Below are 17,402 nucleotides of genomic sequence, written 5' to 3'. Positions count from 1 at the left end.
TGGGGAGGTGCTAGCACCACTCCAGACAGGATTTTGTGTATTGGGTAGGACAGGGCTGAATAGAATCAGACATGCCTTGGGCACACAAGGTGTCCCTGTGCATAGGCCAGTTCAAACCGGTGCTGGGGCTTTCCAGCCCCAGTCCTGGCGCGAAACTGGACAAAGGAAAGGGGGTGTAACCACCCCCCTTCCTGGTTCCACCCAGAGGACGGACCTAGTAGGTGATCCGGCCCCCCAGATTCGAATAAGAGTGGGAGCTGTGTCCTGAGACTTCAGATCATCCTGAATCAACTTGAAATACAGAAGAAGACTGGACTTCGACATTCTGCTGCACAGAAGACGGAAGAGAATCTCCCTTGTGGCCAAGGAGTGACCACCCTGTGAACACAGGCACCAACCAGCAACTCGACATCTGCTTTGCCGCCGCCTCCCGCCGGAGCCCGAGCCCAGAGCCTGACAAGACCCAGACTCCCAGACTTCTCACCGCCCGATCCACAGTCCCTGCAAAGAAGGGACCCGTGGAGGCACCGAGAGACGTGGGACCGGACCTCTTGGAAGACCCCCGAAACGCTGACTGCGCAGCATCAGAGGCACCCTCGATGCTGTGCTTTGGGGTTTAGGAAGCCCCAACCTCGAGCAGCCTTTGCACCGAAGATCAGCCCCCCAGCATCTCCACGATATGCGTGGGGCCCTTTTGCACCATGCCACTCGACGCGCCATCCCGGCCACTTGCCACATGGCTAGCGGCCATCTTGGTGACGAAACCTTCAACTTACACTGCGGGTCTGGTTGCTCCAGACTTGCCCTCGCTCCTGTAAAAAAAAAGGAGCACTTGCTCTGACCTTGCTGGTCCGAGTAACAAGCCTTTTTTGATTCCTGCGTGGCTTGCATTAGCCAAGGCCTGTTTGCTTCAATCAAGTTGCCGACACCGCCAACAGCGAGAAGCCTGCGTGGGACAGCTCGTGACCGACTCCTGGACGTCCTCGACCCCTCGTGTCCACGTGGCTGCAGAGAGAAGCTACACGACATCACCTGTTTGCACCCGACATCGCCTGGTTCCACTCTGGTTCCACGGTAGTCACTGGCTAGTGACTTTGAACATTGTACCCTCTGCTTTCAGGTCTTCACCTCTTCAGATCCACCCTTGGATCCACCGGAACTCTTCACATCGAGCCACCTGCAGCATCTTCAGCTCCAAGCACCATCGACCTGCGTGACGAAACCCGACACTACTTCGACCCTGTGCACCCGCTTCCTGTGGGTGAGGTAACTCAGCAACGCCGGTGTTCCCACACTGGTATACACCTCTAGTGTCTGTGTCTAAAGTTTCATTCTTCTAGGTCACTCGGAAGGTTCCTTAACAACTAACTTTGTAACTTTTACGCACCATTGACATTGCATTGGTAAAGCGTGCACTTTCCGCACTGCACCCGAGTCCCGCGGGCCTTTCCCGACTTCTTCACTGCTAGTCCCGAACAGCTCCAGCGATTCCCCAGGCCCTAGGCCTCTTCACTTTCCCCATAGTGGTTCTTATACCACTATTTTAGTATATGGTTTAGGTGGCCCCTAGGGCTCATCCAAAATTGTGACACTTTTGTGTATTTAAACTGTGTTTTGTTTTAACGCATTTGCTTCTGTGCTCATAAAGAGTATCAAGGATATTTGTAGAAATAAATCTATATATATTTTCAATATATATCTGTGTGGTATCCTTTCATTTGGTATTCAAGGGATTGTGTATGGTAAAACAGCTTGCTTCACATGCCTTTACAGAGTTTAGCCTAAGACTGCTTAGTCCATGCTATCCCTAGGATAGCTTGTCTATGAGGTTGACTTCACAACCTGCACCATAAGGGTTGCTTGGCATGGTACAAGGTGATCACTAGAACTAGTGAGCATCATATACCAGGCCAACTTCTCACATTGGTGAGCAGCGGAGTGGGATTTGAGCTTGCTGTTGTTTTACCATTACAATCTTTGAAAATATCATTTGAAAGATCATACAGGTACCTGATAGGTACACTGAAACAAGACTAGATATACTTAAGTTCTACTGAACTTAGTTGTTGTAGAGGATAGGGAGTAGCACACCCTGACTACAACTACTAGATAGGTTTTGTAGGAAAACACAAGTGTAGGTAGATTGCAACACATCCACCACACTAGAGCAATGTCTGGAGCAGAGGGATCCACTGGAACCACCTCTGTTGAGAGTGACCCTCCAAGGGCACCATCCAAATTTGCTATCTTTCCATTTAAGGAACTGAGGCAACTGTGTTCCATGAGAGGAATCAAAACAGGTCCTACTCCTACAGCAGGACACCTCAGAGAGCTGTTAGACCAGTCTGAAGCTCTAAAGAACTCCAAGCCAGGCACCTCAGGGACTGGGGATGGAGGCTCTCCCACTGAAGATGATAACCCTGATGCCCCTGCCCCTGTCATCCAGATAGATGAGGAAGACCAGACCCCTGGGAATTCTCATCCTGAGGAAGAAGAAGAAGGGGAGGAGGTAGAAGAAAGTGATTCTGATGATGGTAGAGATAGCCAGGTGTTAGTCAGCAGGCTTAACCAGGCTAACCTAAGCTTATTTGGGACTGAAGGTGGGTCCAACCCATTCAGACCCCCAAATGGACTTAACCAGGAGCATAGGAGGAGGAGGAATCACTCAGGTGAGTCCAATACTTCCCATGTTTCTAGAGGTTCTCATGGCAACTCCAGAAGGGAGTTTACTAGCCCTCAGAGAAGGGAACATGAGGCCAAAATGAGAGAGGCTGAACTTAGGATCCAGAGGCAAGAGTTAGAGGTTGCCCTAGCCAAAGAGAAACTTGCTAGAGCAAGGCAGCCTAGAGAGAGTGGATTAGAATCCACTGGTGGCAGCACTATCCCTAAGGATAAAGACAGGTCCTATGACAATAGAAACCTGAGTAAGATTGTGCCCCCCTACAAAGTTGGGGATGATATCCACAAATGGATGACTGCACTTGAGAGAGCTTGCAAAGTATAGCAGGTCCCTCAAGATCAGTGGGCAGCAATCTTGTGGCTCTCCTTTGAAGGTAGAGGCCGAGACAGACTCCTCACAGTTAGTGATGGGGATTCTAGAAACTACCTGGTCCTGAAGAGTGCTCTGATTGATGGGTTAGGCTTAACCACTGAACAGTACAGGTTAATGTTCAGAGACACCCAGAAGACACAGACTCAGAACTGGTCTGAATTTGTTGAATGTGCCACTAAGGCTCTGGAGGGCTGGTTGCTGGGAAGTAAGGTTACAGACTATGACGGATTGTACAATTTGCTTATGAGAGAACAGATTTTAAATAACTGTCAGAACCAGCAGTTGCATCAATATTTGGTTGACTCAGATCTAACCTCTCCCCAAGAATTGGGAAAGAGGGCAGACAAATGGGTTAGAACCAGAGTTAGGCAAAAGAACCAGAACCAGGGTGGTGACCAAAAGAAAACAGACCAGAAGGGTGGGGAGCAGAAAGCTAAAGACCAGACGTCTTCAACAGGGCCCCAAACTAATACAGAGGGTGGGTCCCAAACTTCCAAGAAGAAGAAGAAAGAAGGTCAAAGAAAACCCTGGTGTAGCTTTTGCAAAACCACCACTCACTGGACAAGTGATTGTAAAAAGGGTGGCCCCCCCAACACTGCAGCCCCTAAGGCACCTGCACCCACTAGTACAGTTGGCAGTGTTGGTCCTCAGACTAAGGGGGTAGTGGGTATTACCTTGGGAACTGATGGAGATTCTGACCTAGTCCCCACACAGGCTGTTCTGATTTGTGATGGGGAGATTGATTTTTCCCCCACTGTCAGTCCCAATAATTTGGGCAAGTACAGACAGACACCTTTAATTAATGAAAAAGTGGCTCAAGCATACAGGGACACATGTGCCAGTGTCACTATGGTGACGCCTAGCTTTGTGGACCCTGGACAGTACATACCAGGTGATAATTACCTGGTGACCAATGCCAGCAATGTCACTACTACACATAGTGTGGCAATTGTTAACTTTTCCTGGGGAGGGGTAACTGGCCTAAAAAGAGTTGTGGTTAGTGCTGATCTCCCAGTAGAATGTTTGTTGGGCAATGACCTGGAGAGCTCTCTATGGTCAGAAGTTGAGTACAGGACTCATGCAGAGATGTTAGGGATATCATCACATGTCCTTGCTGTGACCAGGTCACAGGCCAAAAAGTGCCTCTCTGAACCTCAGGTCTTGGATCCTGGAACAATGGACCAAGTACCTTCCAAGACAAGGAACAGGAGGGCAAAGGCTGTGCCTTCCCAAATGCCTACAAGTGAGGATCAGCCTTCACAGGAAGATGATTCTGAGACCCCTGAAGGAACTGTCCCTATAGAGCTTGAACCTGATCAGGTTGAGTTTCTGGGGACAGGGGGACCTTCTAGGGCAGACTTGGGGCATGCTCAGTTATCCTGTCCTTCTCTTGAACCCCTCAGACAGCAGGCTGCTGCTGAGGCTGCTGGGAATGCTCAAGGTACCCATAAGGTTTATTGGGATGATGGGCTCCTTTATTCAGAGGGTAGAGACCCCAAGCCTGGTACAACCAGGAGGTTGGTCATACCTCTGCAATTTAGGGGCTTCCTTCTTACCTTGGCACACGATATTCCCTTAGCAGGACACCTAGGCCAGAACAAAAAATGGGACAGACTTGTCTGTCACTTTCACTGGCCTCACATGTCAGAAGATACAAAGGAGTTTTGTCGCTCCTGTGTAACCTGCCAAGCAAGTGGCAAAGCAGGTGGTACCACAAAGGCCCCCCTAATACCATTACCTGTGGTGGGGGTGCCCTTTGAAAGGGTAGGGATTGACATTGTTGGACCAATGGATCCCCCTACAGCAGAGGTCTTCAAACTGTGGGGCGCGCCCCCCTGGGGGGGCGTGGATGGGTTCCCAGGGGGGCGCGAATGCCTCTGCAAACACATGTAAATGAAGATGGCCTGGAAGCTGCATTTCCAGGCTGTCTTCATTTACTCAGTGCCCGTGAAGTCAAAACTGTGATCAGAGTGCCTTGGGGTCAGAAGTCACGGAGTGTGCTTGCAGGCTCAAAGATGTTGCTAAAAACACCATCTTCGTTTTGTGTATTCACAGTAATTTAAGTGCATTATTGCTATATGTGGGAATTAAACTGGTACTTTTGAAGAGAAATATGCCAGCACAGTGTTAACAAGTGTAAAAACAGCAAAATAATTCAGTAATGCCGTCACAAAATGTTCAGCATTATTTAGCATAATTCGCCTTTGCTTGCTGCAAAATGTTGTTAACCCTGCTGCATAATTTGGCCTTCTCCTGCCACATAATTTCAGTGGCCCGGTTTATAGTGCTATGAGGTCACAGTCTGTGGCAGGAACCACTGTAAATATGTATGTCAGTATTTTAAAATAGTATTTCACATAGAGGAAACATCGGTTACAACGCACGTGTTACAACGTGTGTCATTACAACGCATTTTTTACATCACAAAATCCTTTACAACGCATGTCATTACATCGCACAATCCATTACAACGCATTCCCCAAAGTAACGCCCCAGCGGAGTTAGAATAGTAATTGCATTGTAATGGATTATGCGTTGTAATGACATGCGTTGTAATGGATTTGCAATGTAAAAAATGTGATGTAATGACACGTGTTGTAACGTGTGCGTTGTAAAGCGTCATATTCTTCACATAGTCTAAGCTAGGGTGCTGCAAATTGATGCAGTGTTTGAGATAAAACAAGTTTTTACAAAATATAGTTTTTAGTAATGAGTAATCAGACTATATATTCAATGCAGACATTTGTATGTGTCTCCGTTATTCCAGAACTCAGCTGATACCACCCCAACATGACATCTCAAACAGAATAAATATTTCCCACCATGAAGCTTTAAGCAGAGCTACTGGAATCATTCAGCAGGAGAGGACCACATTATGTGGCATGGTTGAATAAATTATGCAGCAAGAAAAGATAAATTATGTGGCACAATGCAGCACATTTTGTGGTTGGCATTAGTTCATTATTTTGACATTTTACCTCATGGTTATGCTATTAGGAGCAATATTTCAACTCTTTAGTACCAGTTTAACACCCCAATACATAATAAACAGCTGCAAGATTACCAGTCAATCTTTGCAAAAGGCCTCCACTGCTCCTGAACACTGTGTCACGTTTTAAGTAACTTTTGTTCAATTTGAGCTAGAATCAATTTTGTGGGCTAAATTCTGCAGATTTTGCAGAAGATGATGGATTATGTAGCAGATGCGGCAAACTCATAATTATGTGGAAAACGCTGCTGCTGCAGAAACTCATAATTCTGGTGACCCTGGCTTTAAGTGACTCAGTCAATTAAGGCTGGTTTCTTCTCTAACTTTCTGCACTGCCACCACACCCTTCACTTTCAGGCAGAGGCACCTCAAAGTCAGCATTAACTGTTCAGGGACAGTTTTTATTGTGATAGCTATGTCCATGGGGAGGCAGGTAGAAGGCCAGCTGGGTTGCATTCAGATGCGGAGCCCTAATCCTCTTGACCCCTGGGGCCTCAGAGTAATGGTCCAGGAGAAAGAGGAAAGGAGTGAGATTCATGGATGTTGTCAAATAGTTGGCCCAGAATAGAGAGCACTGTATGGGGACTAATGTTTATGTTTACAAATGGCCGGCTTCTTCAGAGTGATACCCCAAAAAAGGGGACAATATAAGTGGCCTTTTCCTTTTTTTTAAAGGGCCGTTCATCAGTGCAGCAGGTACTGCTGCCAGGTGTGTAAGGGGCCACTGTTAGTTATCATTAATGAAGCAGATGCAGCAGGGCTGGGGCCCAGGGGTTTGAGGGGGCCACTGCATCACTGTTATGACTGTCTACATTTAAAAAAGGGGCATGGGAGATTATTTTCCATTCTAGCATTACAACCAAGGGCACCCTTGCAGAAGAAAGGGATACAACAGAGGAGCTCTTTTTTCAAACAGGACAAAGAGCCTGTTTCAAGATTGGAGTGATGGTCAGGAATGATGGGGACGAGGGGAAAGATGCAGAGGCGATAGCCTGCTACTCAAGACTGCAGTTATCATTAGTACAGTAGGTGTAGTTGCATTGGGGCCTAAGGGTGTGAGGGGGTCACAAACAAACCCAATTGTGGGGAGCAGTTTATGGGACAATACATGTTTTTGTTTGATGCATTTGTTGTTTTATAAGTCTCAAATTTAGTGTGGTTTATGAACTATAGAAAAAGTACTCCTAAAATCATCTCATAAACCACGCCTTCTGCACGCAGCCATGTCCGTCCTGCTCTCCCAATCCGTGCCGTAAAGTTTTGGAGGGGGGCCCGACCTCAAAACATTTTGCTCAGGGGGGTCTCTGACCAAAAAAGTTTGAAGACCTCTGCCCTACAGCATCTGGGCACAGATTCATACTGGTGGTGGTGGACCATGCCACCAGGTACCCAGAGGCAATTCCACTTAGGACCACAACAGCTCCTGTTGTGGCCAGGGCCTTACTTGGAGTTTTCTCCAGAGTGGGGTGTCCTAAGGAGGTAGTATCTGATAGAGGTGCAAACTTCATGTCAGGATACTTGACAGCTATGTGGAAGGAATGTGGTGTTAACTATAAGTTCACCACTCCCTATCATCCACAATGCAATGGGCTTGTTGAGAGATTCAACAAGACCCTAAAGGGCATTATCAAAGGATTACCTGAGAAGCTCAGGCGAAGATGGGATATCCTTCTGCCCTGCCTTCTGTTTGCTTACAGAGAGGTCCCACAAAAAGGTGTTGGCTTCAGCCCCTTTGAATTGTTGTTTGGACATCCTGTAAGGGGACCCCTATGTCTGGTGAGGGAAGGATGGGAGTTACCTCTCAAAAAGCCCAAGCAAGACATAGTGGACTATGTACTTGGTCTCCGCTCCAGGATGGCTGAGTATATGGAGAAGGCATCCAAAAACCTTGAGGCTAGCCAGGCCTTACAGAAAGCCTGGCATGACCAAAAGGCTGTCCTGACTGAGTACCAGCCTGGACAGAAGGTATGGGTGTTGGAGCCAGTGGCCCCAGCAGCACTCCAAGACCGATGGTCTGGACCCCATACAATCATTGAGAAAAAGGGAGAGGTTACCTACTTGGTGGACCTTGGAACTCCCAGGAGCCCCCACAGGGTGCTCCATGTTAACAGGCTGAAAGCATATGTTGACAGGAGAGACATGGGCTTGCTCATGGCTACAGATGAGGGGCAGGAGGAAGAGAGTGACCCTCTCCCAGACCTGCTGACTCAGAATCCTGAGGATGGCTCAGTTGATGGTGTGGCCTTAGATGGCAGCCTCACTGAACATCAGCAACATGACTGTAGACAGGTTTTGCAGTCATATCGACATATGTTCTCCCTGACACCCAGTCAGACTAACTGGTGTACCCATGTGGTGGACACTGGTGATAGTCTTCCTGTAAAGAACAAAATTTACAGGCAGCCTGACCATGTCAGAGACTGTATCAAGGCTGAGGTGCAAAAGATGCTGGAGTTAGGTGTCATTGAGCCTTCAGAGAGCCCCTGGGCTAGCCCAGTGGTTCTGGTCCCCAAACCTCACACCAAAGATGGAAAGAGAGAGATGAGGTTCTGTGTGGATTACAGAGGACTCAATGCTGTCACCAGGACAGATGCACACCCAATTCCAAGGGCAGATGAGCTCATAGACAAATTGGCTTCTGCCAAGTATTTGAGCACATTTGACTTGACAGCTGGCTACTGGCAAATCAGGTTAGCTGAGGAGTCTAAAGCCAAGACAGCATTTTCTACCCCCAGTGGGCATTACCAGTTTGTGGTGATGCCCTTTGGTTTGAAAAATGCACCTGCCACCTTCCAAAGGTTGGTGAATCAAGTCCTTACTGGGTTGGATGACTTTTGTGCAGCATATCTGGACGATATTGCTGTCTTTAGCTCCACCTGGGAGGATCACCTGGTCCACCTGAAGGAAGTGCTAGAGGCTCTGCAAAAGGCAGGCCTCACTATCAAGGCAACCAAGTGCCAGATAGGGCAGAGTAAGGTTGTGTACTTGGGCCACCTTGTGGGTGGAGGCCAAGTTCAACCACTGGAGAGTAAGATTCAGACCATAAAGGACTGGACTCCTCCAACTACCCAGACTCAGGTCAGAGCTTTCTTGGGCCTGACTGGGTACTACAGGAAGTTTGTTAAGAACTATGGGTCCATTGTGACTCCTCTTAATGATCTGACATCCAAGAAGATGCCCAAAAAGGGTCAGTGGACAGAATACTGTCAAAAAGCATTTGATGACCTGAAGAAGGCCATGTGCTCTGCACCTATCCTGAAGAGTCCTGACTACTCAAGAGAGTTTATTGTCCAAACAGATGCTTCTGAGTTGGGAGTGGGAGCTGTGCTTTCACAACTTAATGTAGATGGTCAAGACCAGCCCATTGCTTTCATTAGCAGAAGGCTGACCCCCAGAGAGAAATGTTGGTCAGCCATTGAGAGGGAGGCCTTTGCTGTGGTGTGGGCCCTGAAGAAGTTGAGACCATACTTGTTTGGCACTCACTTCAAGATTCAGACCGACCATAAGCCCCTCTTATGGCTTAATCAGATGAAGGGTGAAAACCCCAAACTGCTCAGGTGGTCCATTTCCCTACAGGGGATGGACTTTACAGTGGAGCACCGCCCAGGGACTGACCATGGTAATGCAGATGGTCTCTCCAGGTACTTCCACTTAGAACATGAAGACACAACTGGTCAAGGTTAGTCTAATGTCCCTGCGTTTGGGGGGGTTGTGTAGGAGAGTAGGGTCTGCTATCCTATGGTCACCCCAAATTTTTGCTTTTTGCTTCACTGGTTTATGACTTAATGTGGCTGTGGGCCTGCTAATCAGACCCACAGCCTGCTGTTCTCTCTCTAAATTGTTACCCATGTACTTTAGGTGCATAACGAAATTGGAACTGGTTCACCTTATTGGCCCCTGTAACAGTGTACCCAGGTACCCAGGGCATAGGTGCTTCCAAGGCCTACCAGGGGCTGCAGCATGTATTGTGCCACCCCTGGCCTGGCCTCCATATTTGACACAACTGGCTGATCACTCAGCTGGGGTAAGTCGGTGTAACCACCCCTTACTTAGGTGTAGTATGCCTATACCTAACCTAAAATGGACACATATGTTCCTATCAGTCACTCCTATGGAAGGCCTCATCAATCCTGCAGGCAGAGTGCTTGGAAATATGTGAGATGGTGCTCTGGCATGAGCTGAGCCTGTCTGCAGCTTTCGTAACCATGTCCTTTAGCTGTTTCATGATATTGCCATACCATATACTCTTAAGTGCATTATGAACCTCGCGGTTAAATGCTATCTTGGGTTTGGCTTTATCAAAACATGTCGAGTAAGGTGTCATACGAATTGGAATACTACCCCCTCGCCAGTTCTGGCGACGGGGGTAGCATCCCACCCTTCTAGAGGGACACGACATGTACCTAGCCTGAACCCCGGTTAAAGTTAAACAGAGCCTTAGCATCACAAAATTGATGCTGCCACCACAGACACAAGTCTGACCTCCTGCTGCTGGGAGTCCTTCCAGCGAGGGCAGCTTGGACAAAGGGTTTCCTGCCTGGGGAGGTGCTAGCACCACTCCAGACAGGATTTTGTGTATTGGGTAGGACAGGGCTGAATAGAATCAGACATGCCTGGGGCACACAAGGTGTCCCTGTGCATAGGCCAGTTCAAACCGGTGCTGGGGCTTTCCAGCCCCAGTCCTGGCGCGAAACTGGACAAAGGAAAGGGGGTGTAACCACCCCCCTTCCTGGTTCCACCCAGAGGAGGGACCTAGTAGGTGATCCGGCCCCCCAGATTCGAATAAGAGTGGGAGCTGTGTCCTGAGACTTCAGATCATCCTGAATCAACTTGAAATACAGAAGAAGACTGGACTTTGACATTCTGCTGCACAGAAGACGGAAGAGAATCTCCCTTGTGGCCAAGGAGTGACCACCCTGTGAACACAGGCACCAACCAGCAACTCGACATCTGCTTTGCCGCCGCCTCCCGCCGGAGCCCGAGCCCAGAGCCTGACAAGACCCAGACTCCCAGACTTCTCACCGCCCGATCCACAGTCCCTGCAAAGAAGGGACCCGTGGAGGCACCGAGAGACGTGGGACCGGACCTCTTGGAAGACCCCCGAAACGCTGACTGCGCAGCATCAGAGGCACCCTTGACGCTGTGTTTTGGGGTTTGAGAAGCCCCAACCTCGAGCAGCCCTTGCACTGAAGATCAGCCCCCCAGCATCTCCACGATCTGCGTGGGGCCCTTTTGCACTGTGCCACTCGACGCGCCATCCCGGCCACTTGCCACGTGGCTAGCAGCCATCTTGGCGACGAAACCTTCAACTTACACTGCAGGTCTGGTTGCTCCAGACTTGCCCTCGCTCCTGTAAAAAGGAGCACTTGCTCTGACCTTGCTGGTCCGAGTAACAAGCCTTTTTCGATTCCTGCGTGGCTTGCATTAGCCAAGTCCTGTTTGCTCCAATCAAGTTGTCGACACTTCCAACAGCGAGAAGCCTGCGTGGGACAGCTTGTGACCGACTCCTGGACGTCCTCAACCCCTCGTGTCCACGTGGCTGCAGAGAGAAGCTACATGACATCACCTGTTTGCACCCGACATCGCCTGGTTCCACTCTGGTTCCACGGTAGTCACTGGCTAGTGACTTTGAACATTGTCCCCTCTGCTTTCAGGTCTTCACCTCTTCAGATCCACCCTTGGATCCACCGGAACTCTTCACATCGAGCCGCCTGCAGCATCTTCAGCTCCAAGCACCATCGACCTGCGTGACGAAACCCGACACTACTTCGACCCTGTGCACCCGCTTCCTGTGGGTGAGGTAACTCAGCAACGCCGGTGTTCCCACACTGGTATTCACCTCTAGTGTCTGTGTCTAAAGTTTCATCCTTCTAGGTCACTCGGAAGGTTCCTTAATAACTAACTTTGTAACTTTTACGCACCATTGACATTGCATTGGTAAAGCGTGCACTTTCCGCACTGCACCCGAGTCCCGCGGGCCTTTCCCGACTTCTTCACTGCTAGTCCCGAACAGCTCCAGCGATTCCCCAGGCCCTAGGCCTCTTCACTTTCCCCATAGTGGTTCTTATACCACTATTTTAGTATATGGTTTAGGTGGCCCCTAGGGCTCATCCAAAATTGTGCAACTTTTGTGTATTTAAACTGTGTTTTGTTTTAACGCATTTGCTTCTGTGCTCATAAAGAGTATCAGGGATATTTGTAGAAATAAATCTATATATATTTTCAATATATATCTGTGTGGTGTCCTTTCATTTGGTATTCAAGGGATTGTGTATGGTAAAACAGCTTGCTTCACATGCCTTTACAGAGTTTAGCCTAAGACTGCTTAGTCCATGCTATCCCTAGGATAGCTTGTCTATGAGGTTGACTTTACAACCTGCACCATAAGGGTTGCTTGGCATGGTACAAGGTGATCACTAGAACTAGTGAGCATCATATACCAGGCCAACTTCTCACAATAATGGGATTTATATTTTGGTGGATGGAATACCCGTCACCGTTGTAAGACAGTAACCCATCCTCAGAGCTCTAAATCAGGCCCTACATTTTGTGTGTCATCAGCGGTAGAATGTTTTCAAAACATCATCTGACATATCATACAACCTGTCATGATTGCCTTCATTTATAGCGATGACATATTCGTTTTTTGAGCTATACATAAAGAGCACGATAAAGCTCTCACACAAGTATGTTGTTTACTTGCTAATGCAGGTTGACTTTGAAGGCAGATAAATGTAAGTTTCACAAGACAATGTTAAAATTCTTTGGCCATATCTTTTCTTATTGTGGGTATGACACCAAATCCTGCTAAAGTACAAGTGCTGTCAAATGCTGATCCCCCACAAGATGTTTCTATGGTGCATTAATTTTTTAGCATGGCCAGCTACTGTTCCATACAAATATGTCATTTGACAAATCATACAGCCTGTTATGAATGCCTTCATTTATAGCAATTACATATTAGTGTTCGGAGATACACAAAAAGAGCACGATAAAGCTCTCTCACAAGAATGTTGTTTACTTTCTAATACAGGAATGACTTTGAAAGCAGATACATGTAAGTTTAAGAAGACAAAGTTAACATTCTTTGGCCATATCTTTTCTGCTGGGAGCATGACACCAGATCCTGCTAAAGTACAAACTCTGTCAAATGCTGATTCCCCACAAGATGTTTGTATGGTGCATTCATTTCTTGACAGGGCCAGCTACTGTTCCATAGAAATAGAAGACTTTGCCATTGTAAGTGCTCTATTGTTATGGTCTTGGTCAGCAGCTCTAGAGCTTCTAGCTTTACCCATCCATTATGTTATCAACACCTGTGCCCCCATATACTGTATGGCAACATTTATGGCCCACAAGCCAAGGTCAAACACAGGTGGCATTACTCCTTGTCTATTATATAGTATCCTTCCTGATAAGACTTAGTGACTGCTCTTATGGTTTATGTTTGCCGTTGCTCCTTGTTATGCCGCAGTAACTGCTCTCATGTTTACTATGTGCCTTTTGAATTATGCTTACCTCTGTCTTGAAAATCTAGTTATATTTTTGTCATGTTATGTCTTATGCCTATGGTTTTGTTTGCTCACAATTATGAGTATTAGTACACTCCCAGCATGAATGTTGGGGAGTGTCCCTTTGTGTTTGTGTTTGCTGGGACAACACGCTACAAAAACTGGCAACTACACTTCCCAGACCTTCAAGGGCGATGGCCATATTGAGAGGGGCTTGAGTATAAAACGAACCTCGCCTTTAGCAGGGTTCTTGCTATTCTTCAGTCTGTCAGCAAATGCAGTTGCAGCCTTGTTCTGGCTACTGCAATCACTTGGGCATGTCCTCCGCTCCAACAAACCTATGAATCTGAGAAAGGTCAGCAGTAAGATCAGAACAATAGTCAGTGCCACTCTGAAGGGACACTTTTTGAAGTTCCAGTTAGCAAATCAACCAGGTTTTGAGATTGCCCCAAAAGTGGGGGTAAGAGTTCATAGCATTATCAGGTTCATGCTCAAGAGTGTAACGTTGGGAAAATCATTACTGTGGAAGTTACTGTACAAATGTGAGGCAGGTTCCACCTGCTATTGTTTTTTAAAATCATAAAACTAGAAACTTGTGGATTGTAGTGGCATATACTGTGACTGATATTGTTAAACAAAATTAGAACTATGCATATCCATCATTCTAATTAACTTTGAGCCCTATCTTGCAGAAAATCTTCCATGGTCAGCTCAAGACATCGAAAGAGCTAGACCTGGTAGATGTTTGAACTCAGCTGATTATGTTTTTAGGTGCTTTATGTATGACATTTAAGCATTCAGTTTATGTGTTGGTCATACTTTGCTGCACTGCTATGTTTGCAGGTACAATCCTATTATCATCACAACTTATCTAGGAAGCTGCAGGATAGGGCCCAGGTAACTATTTTTGGACTGTAATGATATAAGTAGTTTAGAAGGAGATCATAAGAAGAAGCAGCCACAAATCTTTTGTTTTCCCTTTCCTTTCCCAACACCTTTTCCCTCGCCTGGCCACTCCAATAGTCTGCATCATAATGGCATTCAGACTTGGAAGTACCTGGAGGTAGAACATTCGGGCGACGAGCAAGCACCAAGGTAACACGGATTGACATCCATTGAGAGAGTTGACAGAAAAAGAATGCTTCATTTCATTGGTCACATGAATGTGAGAAATGTTTTAAGAAAATCAAACAAGCCATTGAGGATGCTACTGAAATGGCATATTGTAGCCCAAAGCTTCATAGGAGGTTGTTGTCGATGCTAGCCCAGTCAGTTTAGGTGCTATCCAAGCACGGCACATCAGACTCCTGAATGCTCAAAGGCATATTGTGGTATATGCAAGTAGGACTTTGTCCGAAAGAGAACATGCTTATTCACAACCTGAAAAATAAGGTTTAGCTGTGGTATGGGCTTGTGAACATGTCCATGTATTCATGTATGGAATTTTTTTAATGCTGGTAACTGATCATCGAGATTTCCTAATTATATTTGGAAATCTAAAGGCCAAGATGCCTCCTCTCATTGAACGATGGGGAATACAATTACCAGAGTACAATTATAATGTTGAGGGTCATTCAGGGAAGGATCAGAGACCTGTTGACTACTTTTTCAGAGTGCCTGTACAAGGTCATGGTCCTCCATCCAAGACAGCTGAAGCCTATATCAATTTCAATGTAAAATCAATCACACCATCTGCCATTTCATTAGCCCAGATTATCACTGCCATGAGCCATGGAAGTGTAATGCTAAAGTTGGAGAATATAATTACACATCAGTCACAGAACCAACACTCTCAACATCGGTGAATATCAAAAATGGCAAATAAACTGTCCCTAACTCAGGAAGAAATGATACTGCGAGGGTCAGGAATATTGATTGTGGAGAGTCTGCGCTATAAGATGATTGATATAGCCCACGAAGGACATTGTGGTTTCGTAGCCACAAAACAAGCTCTCCGAGACTGAGTCTGGTTTCCGTATCTTGATAAGCGGGTTGAAAAGGAATAAAAGGCCTGTCAACGATGCAACAGCCTTTCTACAAAAGTTACTTAATACACCTTAAACATGTCAGAACTCCCAAAGTATGTCCACCTGACAATGGATATTACCTGATGGGATTGTGAACGAATATTCACGATTTTCATTAATTGAAGATCTCTAATCTACCACTTAAGACTGAATCATTGAGAGACTAGATGCCATCTTTGAGGTTCAGCCATATTGAAATCTGACAATGGACCACATTTTAACAGTTGAGAGGTCAAAGAGATCGTGGAGCTTCTAAATATAAAGCATCAAAAGAGTACAACTCTGTGGTTGCAGGCCAAAGGACTTGTTGAGTGCTTTATGAGTACGCTAAAGAAAGCAGTGCAGCATGCTACACTTGAGAAGCTCGAATTACAAAACTGTTTAAATTCCACTTTCAGAGCTTATTTTTCACCACCTTGCTTGGCCTATGGTGGAAAACACTGATGTTGGGGAGAGCAGTGCCAACCAAGATACCTCAGTGGACAAATCAGAAAGAGAAAGATGAGAACGTAACTTATGTGAAGGACTTGGTTCCTACACAAAAAGAAAGTGTATGCTTACAAAAGAGTGCTCACACAGCAGATGCAGCAAAGAATATCTAATGTTCAATTTGTTGCAGAACCTTTTCAAGTAGTGTCTACCAAAGGACACATGGTGACTGCCCAGCACCCTGGGAAGTCTATTACCGGAGACTCTTCTTACTTTTGGCTATTAACTCCTCGTTCATCAGATCCCTATGTTAAAAGAGAGACATGGTACTGAAGCATATGCAACTGCTGTTCCCTCTCCACCATCAACATGGATCCTCGACATTGATGGTGACAGTTCTCAGTTTCCATTGACAAGATCAGGGCAAACAATTAAAGTGCCAAAAAGAATGATTGAAGATACTTAAGTGTGTGTGTGTGTTTGTGTGTGTATATATATATATATATATATATATACACACACACACAAATTACCTACTGGCGGTCGCCAGTAGGTAGTTATAGTTAGGACCTAGTTTCCATTGGAAAAGCCTTTTTTGATTTGCCTATATCTTTGGCGTGTTCGACGTTTTTTTGCTAAAACTAATGGCCCACTCAGGTCAGCTCCTGTCTTGAAGGTTTCGGGGTGATTAGTCAAGCGGGAGCCGAGAATAAAGGGGGGGTCCTAAAACGCGTTTTCCCCATGTCAAAAGGAATTTTGGAACAGGCTACAGCATGAACTGCTGAACGGAATTACCCAAGCATTTATGCTGATATCAAAAGAATAGTTGACAACTGAAGGAAATAATGATATAGTTATCCAACTATTTACATATGTAATCAAGGGTACTTTACATTGTATTGAAATGTGACCTATAAGTATTTCCTTTATATTTATTATTTGTGCATCACATGGTGTATATGAAGGGGTTTAAAAAGAGGCATTATGGGAAATATTTTTTATGTGAGCAAGGGCACCCGCCCGAAACGCGTCATCTGTTAGCGCTGCTGTGACCTTCACTTGAATAAAGTACCTCTTGCCAGCAATTTGGGATTCGTTGGTTTTTTCCTGGAACAGAACAACAACTGGCATTCCCAAGGTGAACCTACATCGTTTGATATATATATATATATATATACACACACACACAAATTAGTTTTAGTCAGGACCTAGTTTCCATTGGAAAAGCCTTTTTTGATTTGCCTATATCTTTGGCGTGTTTGACGTTTTTTTGCTAAAACTAATGGCCCACTCAGGTCAGCTCCTGTCTTGAAGGTTTCGGGGTGATTAGTCAAGCGGGAGCCGAGAATAAAGGGGGAGTCCTAAAACGCGTTTTCCCCATGTTAATTTCAATA

At 46.2% G+C, this 17,402-nt stretch overlaps 1 protein-coding gene across 1 annotated transcript in view; it reads right to left on the bottom strand.

Annotated features, from left to right (window-relative positions):
- Window positions 1–17,402, bottom strand: part of LOC144762658 (uncharacterized) — a 1,356,333-nt gene that overhangs the window by 695,858 nt on the left and 643,073 nt on the right. The window lies entirely within an intron of this gene.

The sequence above is a fragment of the Lissotriton helveticus genome, chromosome 6, assembly GCF_964261635.1.
Source record: "Lissotriton helveticus chromosome 6, aLisHel1.1, whole genome shotgun sequence".
NCBI classification, from domain to species: domain Eukaryota; kingdom Metazoa; phylum Chordata; class Amphibia; order Caudata; family Salamandridae; genus Lissotriton; species Lissotriton helveticus.
Note: the sequence above shows the minus strand (reverse complement) of the source record. Positions and strands in the feature narration are given on the sequence as shown.